General features: G+C 34.0%; 1 pseudogene; it reads right to left on the reverse strand.

Moving 5' to 3' along the window:
• Nucleotides 1–789: 789 nt before the first annotated feature.
• Nucleotides 790–2,018, reverse strand: LOC101711004 (general transcription factor IIH subunit 3 pseudogene; annotated as a pseudogene).
• Nucleotides 2,019–16,578: the final 14,560 nt, after the last annotated feature.

A 16,578-nucleotide genomic window follows, 5' to 3' on the forward strand; every position in this document is an offset into this window, starting at 1 on the left:
CTCCCACCACCCCTACCCCTTTGGACCTTTTCCTATTTCAAAGTATCAATTATTAGTTATTAATCCTTTTAATCCTTATTTACACTCTCAGTTTCTCACACTAGAGAAACTATTCGGTATTTACACATGTGTGTCTTATTTATTTCACTTAAGAGTATGGCCTCAATATGCATCCATTTAGCTATAAATGACTCTAGTCTCTTGTTCTTTATGGCTGATTAGTACTCCATTTTATAAAAAAAAAAAAAACATATCTTACAGCCCATTCTTCATACATCACATATAGTGTTCTTTTAAAAATATAAATAACTTATGCTATTCCTATGTTATATGGCCAGTACAATCAACTTTGTGAACAAGAAGCACAAAAGAATTAATACATTTTATTTTTCTTTGAGAAGTCTCAAATTTCCCTTTAATTTTCTTCTTGCCCTTATTTAAAAAACACTAAGGAATTACTCAGAGCAAATAAAGCTCACCCAATACTGGAATTTCTTTTCTCTCTTTTTTTTTTGTTTTTGGTACCGGGGATCGAACTCAGGACCTTGCGCTTGCGAGGCAGGCACGGTGCCACTGAGCTAAATCCCTGGCCCCTAGAATTTTCTGATAAAAGTATAAAATAAATTTTCTTGGTACAAATTTGGCAATAACTTCTAAAATTTAATATATATATCTGATTAAACACTTTTCAGAATTTATTCTTTTATTAATGTATAGGAAGATATATAGATATATATATATAGTGCTATATGTGATAAAAACTAATGAATATTCTTTTTTTTTTTAATGAGGATACGGGGTTTATTTCCATCTGTTGCTCTCCAATGCCGGGTTTCAGCTTTGCAGTAAGGTCTCAGACAGGGCAGAGGACCCAAAACCTAGAATCAGTCACAGGAGGTGGCTTTGACAAATGAGCCCTATTAAAAAGTCAGTCACAAACCTGTGCCTTCTCCCGGCCAGAGCAGACTTTAGGGCAATGCTTTGGACTGCTTTCCAAATCACCCTGCCCCGACCTGTGCTTGGCATCCTCCCCCACCATTTCTATGAATAACAGCCTTAAAAGAAATCCTGCTGTGTCACGCGGTCACTTTCAGTTTCTTCTTCTTGGCCTTCAGCACAGGAGGAAGAGAAATCTTAAAGGCTGTCTCACACGTGGTGCAGATGGGGCTGAAGTTGCAGAAAATTGACAGACACACAGAGCACACGTAGCCGATCTCAATGAGGTTCCGGTGACAGAAGCAAGCCGCCCGGTAGTCAACGTGAATCGGGGGCGGGAGGATTAACTGAGCTCTCTGGTCTTGGTCAGAAAGAAAAACCCACAGTAAGTACTGCAGCAGGGACGCCATCTGGGGCACCTTCAGGTACAGCCCTCCCGTGATGTCACAAGCCTGCTGGAGGAGGCCTGAGTCTGAGTCTAAAACACATCCATCAAAATACTCTGTTTCTGTGCTGCGAAGATGACGTTCATGAAGTTCATATACTGCAGTGCACTGTCCTCCGCGGCCATGACCACCAATATCCTTGATTTCATCTCCTGATTATCTTTAACTTCTTTGTTCATTCTATGAATGTAGCACAGGGCTTTGGCAAGGGATCCGGCCAGCAGAGTTTCTGTGTGTTAACCCTTTATGTCACCGGTGGTCATCAGATCCTTAATCTCCTCCGCTATCACATCGTTGGCTGCCGTCAACAGCTCGTATTTGCCATCTTTACTCCCGGAGGGATTATAGTCAGGAGAGGGGCTGCCAGGGTCTCCAAAGAAGTCTCCGAGTCTGCCATTCTTTCCAGGATACAAGAACCGACTCTCCCGAATGTGACTGGAGATGAATGCCAGCTTGTTGGAGCGGTTCATGAACAGGTGGGAGCTCCCCAGCATCAGCACGCATCCATGCACTTGGACAGCATGAACTGAGATTCCTTTAATGATTATTTCCCCCACCAAATTGGGTTGGTATCAACTATGATGACCAGAAGATTCAATTCATCTTCGTCTGAGACCATGGCAACACCATGCCCTCGAAGGAGAGCAAGAAGTGGTCAGGCGAGCGTCCAGAAGCCAGCGCACCCCAAATATTCTTTTTTCTTAGTAGAAAAGCAAGAAACTGTTCTATTGATCTATAGTATAATAATAAAAAATTATCTTTTATATCCTACACTACAATAAAATGATGTTCTAAAACTGGTGTAGAGGGAGAGACTTCCAAATTTAAGACAGTGGTATAATTTCATCATCTTCCGCTTCCCTTCGTTGAACTCTCCAAAATGCAATGGAAGCACTAAAAGTTGTAGATTTTATCCCTACCTCTGATATTCCAAGAAACAACTAATACCTCATGTCATGTATAAAAATGGCTGTTAATAGGGAAGATCAAAAGTAGTATGGATGCCAAGAACTCAGATCTATACAAGCCTTGGCATATTTATGGCAGGTAATAGTACCTAATGAGATACAAAGTCACCAACACTTCCTTTGCAAGAATAAAAGGGTGAGCAGCAATGTAGCACATTCTGCCTAACAAAAGATGATGATCTGGAAAGGTGGAGCTCCACAGAGAAGCACATTATTAAACCACATTTACAGGACTCATTCCATAGGTGCCTGTGTAGTAAAGAGTCAGTCTCCACATCTGTTTTTTTAACTATCAAAAACTTTGAAACCTCAACCATCCCTCTTCCCTCTGTTCCCTATATCTTTAAATGCTACTAGGAAATCCTGTTGTTCCTTCCTTTGGCACTGGCAGGAAAGTCAATCCACCAAATCCTGTACTCTGCACAGGACCTTTGATCTGTGATTGGCCACCCAACCATACAAAGTTCAGACCAGTCTATTTACTTTGCTTCTCAAGTTCTACTTCCTCAGACCTTCAATTATATAACTAATAATCATTTTCACACCATCTCTGTATGAATGACATCATCACCCTCATCATCAGAACCAAATTTTGGGTGAGCTCTAGCTGCTTCTCAGGTGATCATAACACAGGAGAGGAGAAGGAATTCCCAGTGTGGATGAAGCAGCCATGTGAATTCAGGGGGCAGTAATAAAATAAAGACTAAGTGACCGAACCCACTTCTTCACCTCTAAACCCTAGAAGAGCTCCTGATAGTCTAGTGTAACCCATGGTCACCCTCCTCTCTGCCTTTCATTATTGTTCTTGTTATCACTGCTTTGTAATTTTAATAATTTCCTAAGAAATGCATAAATGTTTTATCTAAAGATACTACAGTGAGGAAAAACAAAAAAACAAAAAGCAAGAGAAACAACCTAAAAAGAATCTCACCAGAAAACTTTCATCATAGAAGAAAATCTTGTCTTATTATATCTTCAGAAATATTTAAAACTCAGGAAATCAATTGCCTTTATCATAACAGATGTATTATTCAGCTTTTCCATCCCTGAAACAAAATACCCAAACACCTACAATTTAAAAGAGAAAAGGTTTAACTTGGCTCACAGTTCAGAGGTTTCAGTTTGAGGTCAAACTGGTTCCAAAGTAGAAATCTCATGGCAGAAGAGTGGGGCAGAGCAAAGGTGTTCAGTTCATGGCTTTGGAGAAACAGAGAAAGAGAAAAGTGCCAGGGCAGACAGGGTGAGGGACCAGACACAGAACACAAGGCCACACCTCCATGACACCTAGACATACCTTGAAGTATATTCCATCAATCCCCAGGGTGGGTCCCAAAGCCAGTCAAGTTGAAATTGCACCCTAATCAGCACAAAGAATAAAACTAAAGATGTAATTGCTCAGGGGTGCTATGAGAGCTAGTAGATGGAAATGAAATTTAAATTTGGAGAGCTCAATTAAAAAGTAGAAAAAGATTTTTGGCTGCGGAAGATGGGCAAAGGTCAAGGCAAGTTACGGCTTGGGAAGTTTCACCACTTGGGCCTGTGTGTCATCCCAGGCACTCCTGGGTTACCCTTGTCCTGGTGAACTTGCTGGGGCATGATTCCCGGCTGGTCTGAGGTGATGTGAGTCAATTCACATCAAGGAAAGAAAACCTAAGTGGTTATGGTAAATATGAAAAAAAAAATAACAAGAAATCTGCAAACCATATGAGAGAAGATTGCTTTGTATCAAAGGTAAATGTAGTATAATCCTACAGAACAGGAAGGTGCCAAAGATCACTGAAGATGCCACTTTGGAGCTGGCCTTAGATGAACATTTGATTAAGAGAGAAGAATCTACAGGAGAAAATATATATTGCAATCTTGGAACTGCCATTATCAGATCCAGAAAGTAGTATTTTTACAGCCACTATTTCAGAATCCAGGTCTACAACTCTGGGGCCTTAGGCTGATTTCACATATTTTAGGAATAGAATATACATGCTGTCATATTTGACCTGTTCCCTGCTATGGTAATCACTGCTTCTCAAGACACCTCATCAGCAGGCAATAATAATATGTCAAAACTGGAAGCAAAGGAAGCTGAAGAAAAGTATTGTGATTTCCTTAAAAGCATACAAAGAACTGGCTTGGGTGGTTATGAAGACCTCCATGAACTGTTCATGGCATTACTTCATTTTAACCCCGCAACACTGTCATAGTGATCGTGCCTCTCACAAATAACATATCAAAGCTGAGAGGCTCTGAACATTATGTTTGTAACCTATTTCAATACAGTAAAGAAGGCCCAGAGACTGCCCCTGCTGAAAGCAGCTGTAGAAGATTTTTCTAAGTACAGTTGTGATGTAACCTATCAAGAAAGTCTTCCCTGAGTCCAGGCTGGATTTCATATTTCTTTTGAGGAAAGGTGGCATCGTAAATATGGATGTAATGAAATTTTCTATACATCTTTACAAAACACTGTTCAGATTCCAGCAGGTACTACCAATGAAGAATTGTACCCTGGGTCTTTGAAGTTCTGCCAGCCAAGTAGAGAAGTTCTCATTAATGAGCTTCATTAAACACCTAAGTACACCTGTTTTCAGGTTCTTTCAAATTCAAACATGGACATTTTACCAACTAGTAGAATATTAATGCCTAATAGAAGAGGATTTCTTTCAAGTACATTAGTGTTGGATCCTATCCAGTAAGACTTCATTAAGTCCAGCTATAAGGAACTTTTGCCTGTGTCCTGCAATATCTATGATCCTATGGTGTGAACCATGTTAGAGTGAGCCTGTTAAAGAGTATGAGTCTCAGAGATATTTCCCTCAGAGTTTTTGCAACTCATCTGGTCAGTGGAGCAACTTCTAAAAGCTGTGAAGCACTCAAACCAGAATTGAGCTAGAAGTAGTGCTTAGCACTGCCATATTCTTTCTTGCTTTGTTTTTGTTTCTATTTTCCAGTTCAGAGGATCAAACCCAGAGCACCAATTTATTTTAAACTGTAGAATTCAGGTTTAGTGGTGGCATGATTGTCTAGTATGTGGAATTCTCTGGGTTTATCTCCAGCACCACAACCAACCAAGCAGTTAATCAATTAACCAATGTAAGTATAAATTAAAAACTAAGAAATTTTAAAAGGTAGAAAAATTACTAAAGTCAGAAATTAAGTATGTAGTTGAAGATGCTCAAAAAGTAATCGATACCACTGCAAACAGAATGAAGATGAGAAAAATATGATTTAAAAAGTTAAATAAACTAAAATGGAAATTAAAAAGCAATGAAAATAACAAAAGAAATGTGAAAGAAGACAAGAAGAAAAGATGTTATATACATATTTGTTTTCTCAAAGAGAAGTGAATAATAGTACAAAACAAACATGTGAAGATAAAATGTAAAGTAAATATTTATAGTAAGAAAAATTTCTATACATTAAAAGGGCACTCCCTGCCACACAAAAGATGGACACAGAATGATTATCATTGAAATATAGTCTACTAAAGTTATTGGAAACTAAAATACAAAGATCAAAATACCCAAAGAGAAAATAAAGTTATTACAAATTTTTATTCTTGAGTGACCTTCAATGCTAGTAGAGAAATGTCTATAAATGCCTAAAGGACAGAACCCACGGCCCTGAAATTTGGACTCTTTCATATATGTGTAACATAAATATAAGTGTGTGCAAAGACCTAGACAATCTTTTATTTTTATGAGCTCTTTTTGTGGAAGAACTTGATGTTTTTATCAGCTAATACTTTGAGTTTCACATTAAAACCAATGATTAGGATTACAGAAGAGATTTTGAATGTTACAAATGTTGATGATATAGAAATCTTATCATTAACAAAATTTTTAAATTACAGCTTAGAGATGAGGGATAGTTTGAGTAAGTTGCTTTTGTTATTCCTAATTGCTGGGTCTTAAATTAACATTTAAATTGGATAAACTAACAAAATGTTGGTATATTAATTTAAAAACATAAAATTAAGTTCCAAGAAATAATATTATTAAAAACAAATATGAATGGAAGGTGAGAAAAAATAACAATTATAATAACCAATTATGCAAGTAATCACAGTAGAGAGTAAACACATATTTTGTTAAAGGAGTTTTCGTGATTAATGGAAAGCAGTGCTGCTCAAGCCCTCTATGTGAAGAAGTTTTTCTTTCTTCATTTAAGAAAATCTTCAATCCATCACAGACCGGTAACTTACTAAAACATAGAAATTAATTACCAATTGTGAAGCTTTTGACTATGATGGTGAAGATGACAGATTCCCCTACATGCGCGTGCGCACACACACACACACACACACACACACACAATTGAACAAGATTGTCAAAATAGATATTCAAGGTGCTAAAACTGATGAAAAATACACCACAAACTTCAAAATATTTATTCTGGGGAAATTTCTAGAGCATCAGATAAAAACAGCGAGTCCCTGGCCTTTTTGTCCCTACCCCACCTCTGTGGATGGTGATAGATTTACAAACCATGGCCCCAAACCAGCAGTTCTGGTGACACAGGAGTCAGAACTGTCCATACTGTGGATGCACCTCCCAAGTAACACATAGACTAACGGACCAGCTGGAATATGTAAATGAAAACCTGCTCAGCATCATCCTTTATAAAAATGAAAATGAAAATGCAGTAAGATACCACAATACACTCCCTGGAATGTCGAAGTAAAACAAAGACTAAAAATACAAGTGGATGGTAAGGATCAGGAGAAACCAAAACCTCATATATCACTGGTTGAAAGATAGATAATACACTCACTTTGGAAAACAGACGGTTTCTTGGAAAATTAAACCTACTTATTACCATAGGACTCAGCAATTTACTCTGCAGTATATACTCAAGAGGATTTAAACTTGTTATGTGAATATTTGTAGCAGCATTATTTGTAACATCCAACAGCTAGGAAGAATCCAAATGTCCATCAACTGGTGAATAAATAAAATGTGGCATATTCATACAATAAACAAGACACAATAATAGAAAAACACTACCTATACGTGCTATGACATGACACAAACTGAAAACCAACAAGCTCAGTGAAAAAAGCTAGACACAAAGCACTTTTTAATGCATCATTTCGTTTTTATGAAATGCACAAAGAAGACAACTATACAAGAAGAAATTAGACCTCAGCTGAAGCTGCAGGTGGGAACGTGGATTGATGGCAACTACATATATGGGAATTTTTTGTTGTTAACTGAAGTATTTCAAAACTGGGTTATGGTAATGTGTGCAAAACTATAAATTTACTAGGAAATCACAGAACAGTGTACTTGAAGTAGGTGAATTCTGTAGAATGACGTGTTGCATGGTTAAATTATATCTCAATACAAAATAAAAATTACCACATAAAAGATTTACTTAACACAACACCCTACTATATTGTTAGATTCTAAAGAAATAAAACTTCAATATAATAAATATAATCTGAAAAATATAAACAATAAAAATAGAAAAGGACCTGGATGTGGTGGCACATGCCTATAATCCCAGCACTCTGGGAAGGGGGGAAGATGTCAAGTTCATGTTCGCCCACAGGAATTTAGAAACTTAGGGAGACCATATCAATATGAAAAAAAATTAAAGAAAAGAAGCTGGGGTGTAGCTCAGTGTGAAGGTCCTGAGTTCAATCCCCAGTACCACAAAGAAAAAAATAAAAACAGGAAAGAACAATTAAACCATACAGATGGGTTTTTGATTACTTGCATATATATGTGATATAAAGAAATGTTACTATACTCTAATGTTTGTGTTGTTTTGTGATTATAATCAAAACAACCATGGTTTAATATGATTCTTCAAAAAAATATGATTCTTCATATTAAACCATGCATTAAACACACACTAAACATTTTAATATGCCTTATGAGTGTGCTTCTATGTTGAAATGATAAGGATACCATTCACACTGGACAAGGTATATCTAAACTGCTTTTTGTGTTTTATGTCACAAATATTTATCTCTACTATCTTTAATACCATCTCTATTGAGAAGCCAGTTTTATATTAATTGTACTGAAAAAGACATTTTAAATATACATTAGGAAATGCATTGTACTGATTTTATCTTCTGTCTAAAATGAGAAAAGTTACATCTCATTACTGTTTAATGTATTTGTTTTATTTCCATAATTTAAAATTAGTTTAAAGTATTTTTATTAATGTACTCCTATAGTTGTAATTTTTAAACTTCAATCTTTCATCAATAGTCATTCTAATAGTTTATAATGTAAAAGTAAAATATAAATTGTACCAGTAAAATAAATGGTTATGCAAATTATATATTTTTATTTAAAATAAAATTCAAATGTTCTATCAAATGTATAAAATGTTTGATAATTACTTCTTGCTGATGTACACTTTCAAATTTCCACCTACTTCTTTGGTAATTTTTTCTAAATTATAGAATATGTAATAACTGTCTCAGGAATTTCTATTGTAACTTTCTACATTTCCTTGAGAATTCTTACATTTTTCTTAATTAATCTGCACACCCCTTATTGTTGACAAATTCACCTTAAAAATTATGCATTATATCATACTCCTACTGAGACCACCAAGCCTACATGTCTTGCTACATGTGATTCATCAGAAAAGAAACACCCTAACTGACTGAAGATATTTAAGTCACCATTGTTTGTCAACTGATCATATGCTTGGCTGTCCCATCAATGTCAAATCCTGCAGATCCCAAAAGCATATTCTTAATGCTTGTACTCATTTCAGAATAGATTGTCAGGCTTTGAGTAACAATGATAAAGACAAATGTACTCACCAAAACAAAATCTCCAGAGAACTGAAAAAGCACAGAGATAAAACTATATTCCCTACAGGGAAAGACTTTTTAAAAAGACTCTCTGGGTAACATAAACTTTGAATTTTATGCTCAACACAGTTAGGTTTAGGGAAGTTTGTTTCCATGGTTCCAGGTTAGCTGCTATGTCTGGCATACATGTTCACATTATAGTACTTCATTTCATACTTGACCAGCATAAGTTTCTAATGCCAATACCGGCCCCTCCTTGTTTCTCCCTAAGGTGATGCCTGCAGCTCTGTTCCAGTGATATTTGGACAAGTTGGGCTATCAGGTTCATTGCCTTGGTCTTGATTTGCTATAGCCAAGCACCAGTGTTGGCTATTTCAAGCGATTGTTTATTCTTCCAACATGCAGTCCCAGGAACTGGAAGAGAGGTAATTTCAAGCTGTCTTGTCAGAGTCTGCACTAATTAATTCTGTATGTTAAACTGATGATTAGATGACAAGTTGACATTGAGATTGTCCTTTTCCTTGATCACAATGAATAAAAGGTTTTAAACAAAAAAGGGTGACAGACACATAAAAAATTATATAAATGAAGTTTCTGGGACTCATACTTATATCAATAAGTATAAATAAGGGAAACATCTTTAAAATGAAAAAGATTCTAAGTGTATCACAAAATGCATATAAATTATAAAGCAAAAGTGATAAAAAATTGAGCAACATCATAGAAGATAACAAAAAAGAAGAAGGTCTGGGCTTTAATATTTCCATTTGAGAAGATTAAGTTTAGGAACAGGAACATTAACAGTGATAAATATGGCAGTTTATATGGCTGAAGAGTGCTATCAAAAGTGAATTCTAAAATTTAAAGTATCTTAACACCAAATAATATGCAATAAATATTCATAAGAAAGAACATCAAGAAATAAAAGAGGAAATAATTTTTAAAAAGACACTGATAAGTACCTTTTCAGTACATTACAGATCAAACAAACAAAATAAGCAAGAATGCAGAAGGCCTAAATAGTGCATGTGAAAACAAGGAACAGAACCCATTTCAGCTTCCCCAAGAGCATTTATTAAAACAGCTATTTATCAAGTCCCACAAATCTCCATAAATTTCAAAATAAAATTGTACAAACAATACTTCTGACCATAATGCAATTGAAATAAAAATGAATAACACAGAAACACAATAGGAGCACAAGAAATCATTGTCTCTCTTAACTGTAAAGCCAAAGAAAACATCTAAATTATATTTTAAAATATAGATGCAGAATATCCCTAAAAGGCTCATGTGTACAGAGATGGGCCTTCAGGAGGTGATGGGTTCATGGGAGCACTGTGCTCATCAGTGATTGGCACACTGAATGGTTCAGAGGTGAACACACTCTTAGGAGGCAGGATCTGGTTGGAAGAGCTGGGTCACTGGGGCATGAGTGGAAGTATCTCCTCTCCCTTCTCTCTCTGCTTCCTGGTTGCAATGACGAGCATCTGCTTCTTTTCTTGGAGCCAGTGACCGTGGACTGAAATCATGAGTCAAAATAAACCCGTCCTCCTTTAAGTTGTGGATGTAGGGTAAAGTGTCTGAGAGAGGAGGAAGATGACTAAGCCATACAACCCCTACACACACACACACACACAAACACACACACACACACACGCACATGGAGTAGACAGATCATAAAAAAGAATAAAGATTAATATTCTTTGTAAATGTTATTTTTGACTTGTTAGCTGAACTGAGACAATCAATATTATCACTACTATACCTATTGCCACTAATAAAAAGAATGACTATTAAAAGATTTAAAAATTTATGAAATGACATTATTTGCAAATAAGTCACTATCAATTAGAAAGTATAAGTGGAAAAGAACTTAAAATAACACCATAGAGATAAAGAATAAACAAGTATTTGTTTTTTAAAAATCTATAACATCATCTTTAAAACACCTCCTTTCAATAAAGACAGATAAAAAAGTGAAAGGAGAATGAGGATGTGACACAGTTGTCAAGACCTTGCCTATCCTGCATAGGCTATGGGTTTAATCCCAAACACAGCAAAATAAACAAACAAAAAATGAAAAAGGTGCCTTATTCTTGAAATAATCCAATATCGGCTTACTAAATTAATCAGTGAGGATAATTCAATACTCCCTAAAATCTGTATCTATTATGTATATATTGATGTCTATATCTATCTGATTTTTTAATTTATTTGGGCCAACTCAAAAATTCTTCTGTAAATATATCTACAAGAAAAGCCAAGAAAGTTCTGAAAATGTACTAAGGAATTTAGCCTTGCCCAGAATTAAGCATTACTTAGCCAGAATAGATAAATGTGACATAGATATATGGAAGGACTGAAATTTGAAAAAAGTTTCAATAGAAGAGAAATCTTGATAAAATTCTTAATATATGTGGGTACTTGGAATGCAGTAGAGTTAACATTTCATATTTATGCTATAAATGAATTTTTCAGCAACTGATGGGACAAATACTTATGAGGGAAGAATGAATTCCTATGTCACATTAGATTACAAATTAGATTTCAGATTTTTAAATAATCCAAATCCAAAGCAGAAACCATTTTTGAAAAGTTAATAAATTTGAGTGCTTAAAAATGTGGCAAAAAAACCCAATAAGTATCAAACACATGACAAGTGAAAAATATATAGTTTCATTATAGACATGTAGAAAATCACTGTGTATATATATATATACATATATACACACACATCACATGTATATATACATCACTGTGTGTGTATAGATAGATAGATAGATAGATAGATAGATAGATAGATAGATAGATAGATAGATATGACTTCCACCAAACAATAAGAAAAAGATTAACAGCTCCATAGAAATACAGTGAAAATAAAGAGACTTTACACCAATGGAAAAGAAAATGGCCTAAAAATATAAAAAAATAATGAACCTCACTCCTTAACTATGAGAGGTATAATAGAAACCCACAATGAGGTAAGAATTTTAAAAACTCAATTAGAATAAAAAAGAACAAAAAATAAATTATTTTATAAAGAGTACAGGTAAAGGAGCACCTTTTAACATTTCTGGTATACATTTAAATTTGTACAGCATCAGTGGAATGTAGTTGATGTTACCTATAAAAACTTTTTGTAAAAGCCTTTGTTCTAGAAATTAAAATTCTAATACATTCTGTATATACTCCTACAGATACTTTGTTGTATATTTTTAATATGCACTTCAGCCTTTGGTATAATAGTAAAATATTGAAAATTAAATTTTCATCAAGAGGGCTAAATATTTTATAATGCATCTAAACCTTGAAATAATCTACAGCTATACAAAAGACATGAAGTAGCTTTACGTATCAGAAATGGAATTTTGCTTCGTTTTGTTTTTAAAGTACAGACCAGCTTATTTATTATACAACCTTTCATTTGCATGTGTGTGTGAATGTTTAAAGGGCTAGTATATATGATTGTAATAAAATGGAGTATCTGGAAAGGCTATGGAAATTTAGTCAAGAAATTAGTCATGTGAAATTAAGTAAGACTGGGAGGCTGGAAGCCAAATTTTGAGTATAATTGTGCAACTTTTGAATTATTTACCTATGCCTTTCTTACTAATCCACACAAATAAAATTAAAGCAAAGCTAGACAAAGAAATTGAAATATATTTTAAGAGTAGAAATAAGGCTAACTTCAAGATACAAAGTACCTTAAGGGGAAGCAGTAAAAGCATGTACAGTATCTGTATTGTTTAAGTCACAAATATGAATACATTTGTATGTTTGCACTTGTGTCACATATTTCTAGAAAGATATACTCAAATTATTGTACAGACTGCCTTTGGTATGGTCTGGAGGACTGAAGTCAGTTGCATGAAGATGATTTTCTTTTCATTTTTTCTTTCATTACATTTGAATTGTTTATTATGAATATATTAATTTTCTAAACAAAATAAAACATGCTAAGAATTCTTCCATTTTATCATTTATTTACTTCAGTAGGGAAATATTTTCATATTCTAATCAACTCTTCCTAAAAGTACTCTCGTATACATTACTTGTAGGCTCATTATCACTTTAGTTTGAATTTAACTTTCTAATCTGTGTTTTAACACTTCTAGACATTTTGGAGATTTAGTAAAAGGCAAAAGATTTTTGTGATTTGAAGCGATACCAGAGTACTGTTTTGGAGATTTAGGCCCAACAAGAGAAATATGGTTTCTTTGTAACACTACCAAAATGGAAAGCTTACTTTTAACTTTTTTGTGCTTCTGTGTACACATAGGCAGTTTTTAATGTTTATTCACTGGCTCATCAACAGATAATTTGTATCATATGATAAATATGCATATTTTCATGTAGAATAAAACAAACTTGATTAAAAATGTTTCCAAAGCAATCTGCAAAGTAACACATACTAAGTAGTTTCTTTTGTTCAAAAGCAGTATATAATCATTTTTTTTAGAATTATCAAAGTAAATCCAAAATAGTTTTAAATTTTAAAATGTGATGTAACAGAGCTGAGGTCGACATAGACAATTAGTTCAACTTTAATCATTGCTAAATAGACGTTTTTATCACTCACTCTGAAAATCATACAGAACAGATTCTCATATTAAAAGAATTCAAACTCTGTACCTGAAATACCACTGTTTCAAATGAAGCCCGTTTTCTTTTGAAATCAGGAGAAATGCTGCACACATGTGGTGATTATGTAGATATAAATAAATTAATCAGATTGAGCCAGGAAGGAAATCACCTCTATGGCATGTTGCATATATTAGGCATATTACACCCTCTTTATCCTTGTGATTTACTCTTACAAACTGGGTTAATCTGTTTGCTTATCTTAGCATCATCCATGTTGTAAATTAAAAACCAGTCCTAAGGTTTCCTGCCTATTAATCATGAGTACAGGCAAAATGGTAGCATCTGACTTCTGCCTTTGTATATTTGAATGAAATACTTGCTATCATTTTACAAGACTCCTAAGCCATCTAATAACAATTTTATATGTGAACTATATCATTCTTTTATGTTTAAATTTCTTTGTCAAGGCTCCCCACCCCCATTTTAACTTCTTAAATTACTATATTGTAATGAAGGCTAATTCTCAGCATTTAAAAAAGAGCACCTCTCATTCCAAGGATGTTTTTGTACTTACCTTTATCTAAAAGAAAGAAAAAGTTTATTGACCTTAGTATTCACAAGCCAGTCATAACTGCTAGTTTAAAAATCGAGAGGAAGAGGAAAGGAAAAAACTTATGAGAAAAGAAAAAAAGGGAAACAAAGTCTATGTAAGGCACACAGGTAATAGGGAACAAATAAGAACCAAGATACATCATGTACAGGTACAAGCACCCAATGATAAATGTAAATGTATTGTACACCTAAAATGTACCAATAAAAGAATTTATTTTCTAGTCAGGGATCAGTATGTTAGTGATGGTTCTTGTAATAATCAGTAAAATAATTTTTTAAAGTTTCATTTATTCACAACAATCTTAAGATTTACATTTAAATATTAAATATTTAAATATTTCTTTACGTTAAAAAATTAAATTGTAACACCTTCTGCATGTTGGGGCTTTGGAATTTATTTCTGATGAACAGTGGAGCAGCATAGAAATCTGCAGCCAAAGAAATAAGTAAATTAAAAAAGATATCATATATGGCAAAATAACTGAAGATGGAAATAAGATGTTTGCTGCATATATATATATGTGTGTATATATATGTGTATATATATATTGAATCCTGTGAAGGATTCAAATCCAAAAAAAGAGAGAAAATTCCATTATACATAAGGCTTCTTATACATCAACTTTCAAAAGTGAGAAAATCAATAAATCTTAACAAAAATTGACTAATGAAGTACTTGTATGGAACAATTGTTTTACCGGATTTTGAAGAAGATAGATAAACTAATATTCCACAGGGACATAAAAATTGCTAATATGCACGTGTGTTTATACACACAAATGTGCAAACTTATACACCACCTTGTTTTCCTCTACCATCTCACAGCAATGCCACATCCACCAGAGTTACCCCAAAGTCCCCTTCATCTGAAAGCAGTTCTCAGAAATCTTCATAGCTAGCTCTTTCTTATTATGTCAATACTTTCCCATTATAGGAGCCTGATGACCATAGTAGGAAGCAGAAAACAAAATGGAATTAAAGTGATTAAGGCAGGAATCTTGAGTCAGACTGCTCCTTTCAAATTTGAGGATTGAGAGCACCTATAGAATGTTAGGGACAACTTACTTAACTTTTCTGAACTACTTTCTTCATCTAACCCAACAGTACTTTCTTTTGTTGAACAAATACTTATTCATCATTGAATTGTCCCCATGTGGCTATCTTAGGAATTTTTGTAGACATTAATCACATAGACAAATCATAAAACTACATTATTCTCTTCATTCCTGGACTGAAAGTGCCCATAGATTGCTGAAGGTCTGTCTAATCTTGTATTTTTAGCATATGATGCAATGTTTTGCACAGAGTAGATACTCAGTACATAATTTTTTGATCAGTGATAAGCAATGAGACTTAAAAATATCTACTATGACTTTCTATTAACTATATTTTCTTAAATGCTCTTTTCTCTTGGGTTAATTCCAATTCTTATATAGCTATGTTTCAGTAAAGAATATTGTTTCTATTGCAAGAGAAGAGCAGCTTGCCTCTCATCTCCTAAAAACTATTGAACAGGTCATTTTTTTCCCAGTTTTCCAGATTGGAATACCCCTACCTTCTAAAATATCCTTCTAAAGTCCCCTATTCTTTCCTAAAAACCATCTTCTTTTTCAAAAGTCTAACTCTCCAGGGAGATACAGAAAATATATAATTGGCTTTTGGGGGTGGGTTTGAGGAGGACTTTTTCTTCCCTCTAATATTTTGCATTTCCCATCAGAAGTACTTATTACTAGAATGTGTATAACTTAATATCGCTGATGTGTACTTTCATGTGTCACCCGGAATTGTAGCCTCATAAAGTGCAGCAACTTATCTGGTGTCTTAAACAATTTGGATTTTACTATCACTTTGCTAATGGACAGGAAAGTCCATGGAGTTTCCTAATGGACTTCTGCATTGCTTGACTTTATATTTTCATGAACTTGCCAGTACCTAACACATATCTGGATCTCAATAATTATTGATTGTTGAATCACTGATTAAGAAAGTCAGAAAAATAAAAAAGAGGAAAATTTTTGTTAGTTTTTTGATTAAAATAAATTCATGTAGGACACACTTTTTAATACCAGTATTAGAAATAATAGAATAAAATGTAAATGGAATAGTATCTTCAGTTCATAAATGAAATAAAAACTAAAAATGTTTAAAACAATTTGTTGTTTTTAGGTAATAGAATTTATAAATAGCTTTGAAACATAATTTAAATAATAAAAATATCTGTGATCCTCAAGGCAAAGTTAAAAATTCAAGACCAATC

The sequence above is a fragment of the Heterocephalus glaber genome, unplaced genomic scaffold (genome assembly GCF_053883595.1).
Source record: "Heterocephalus glaber isolate CG9 unplaced genomic scaffold, H.glaber_assembly_v1.0 deba00001465, whole genome shotgun sequence".
Taxonomy (NCBI): domain Eukaryota; kingdom Metazoa; phylum Chordata; class Mammalia; order Rodentia; family Bathyergidae; genus Heterocephalus; species Heterocephalus glaber.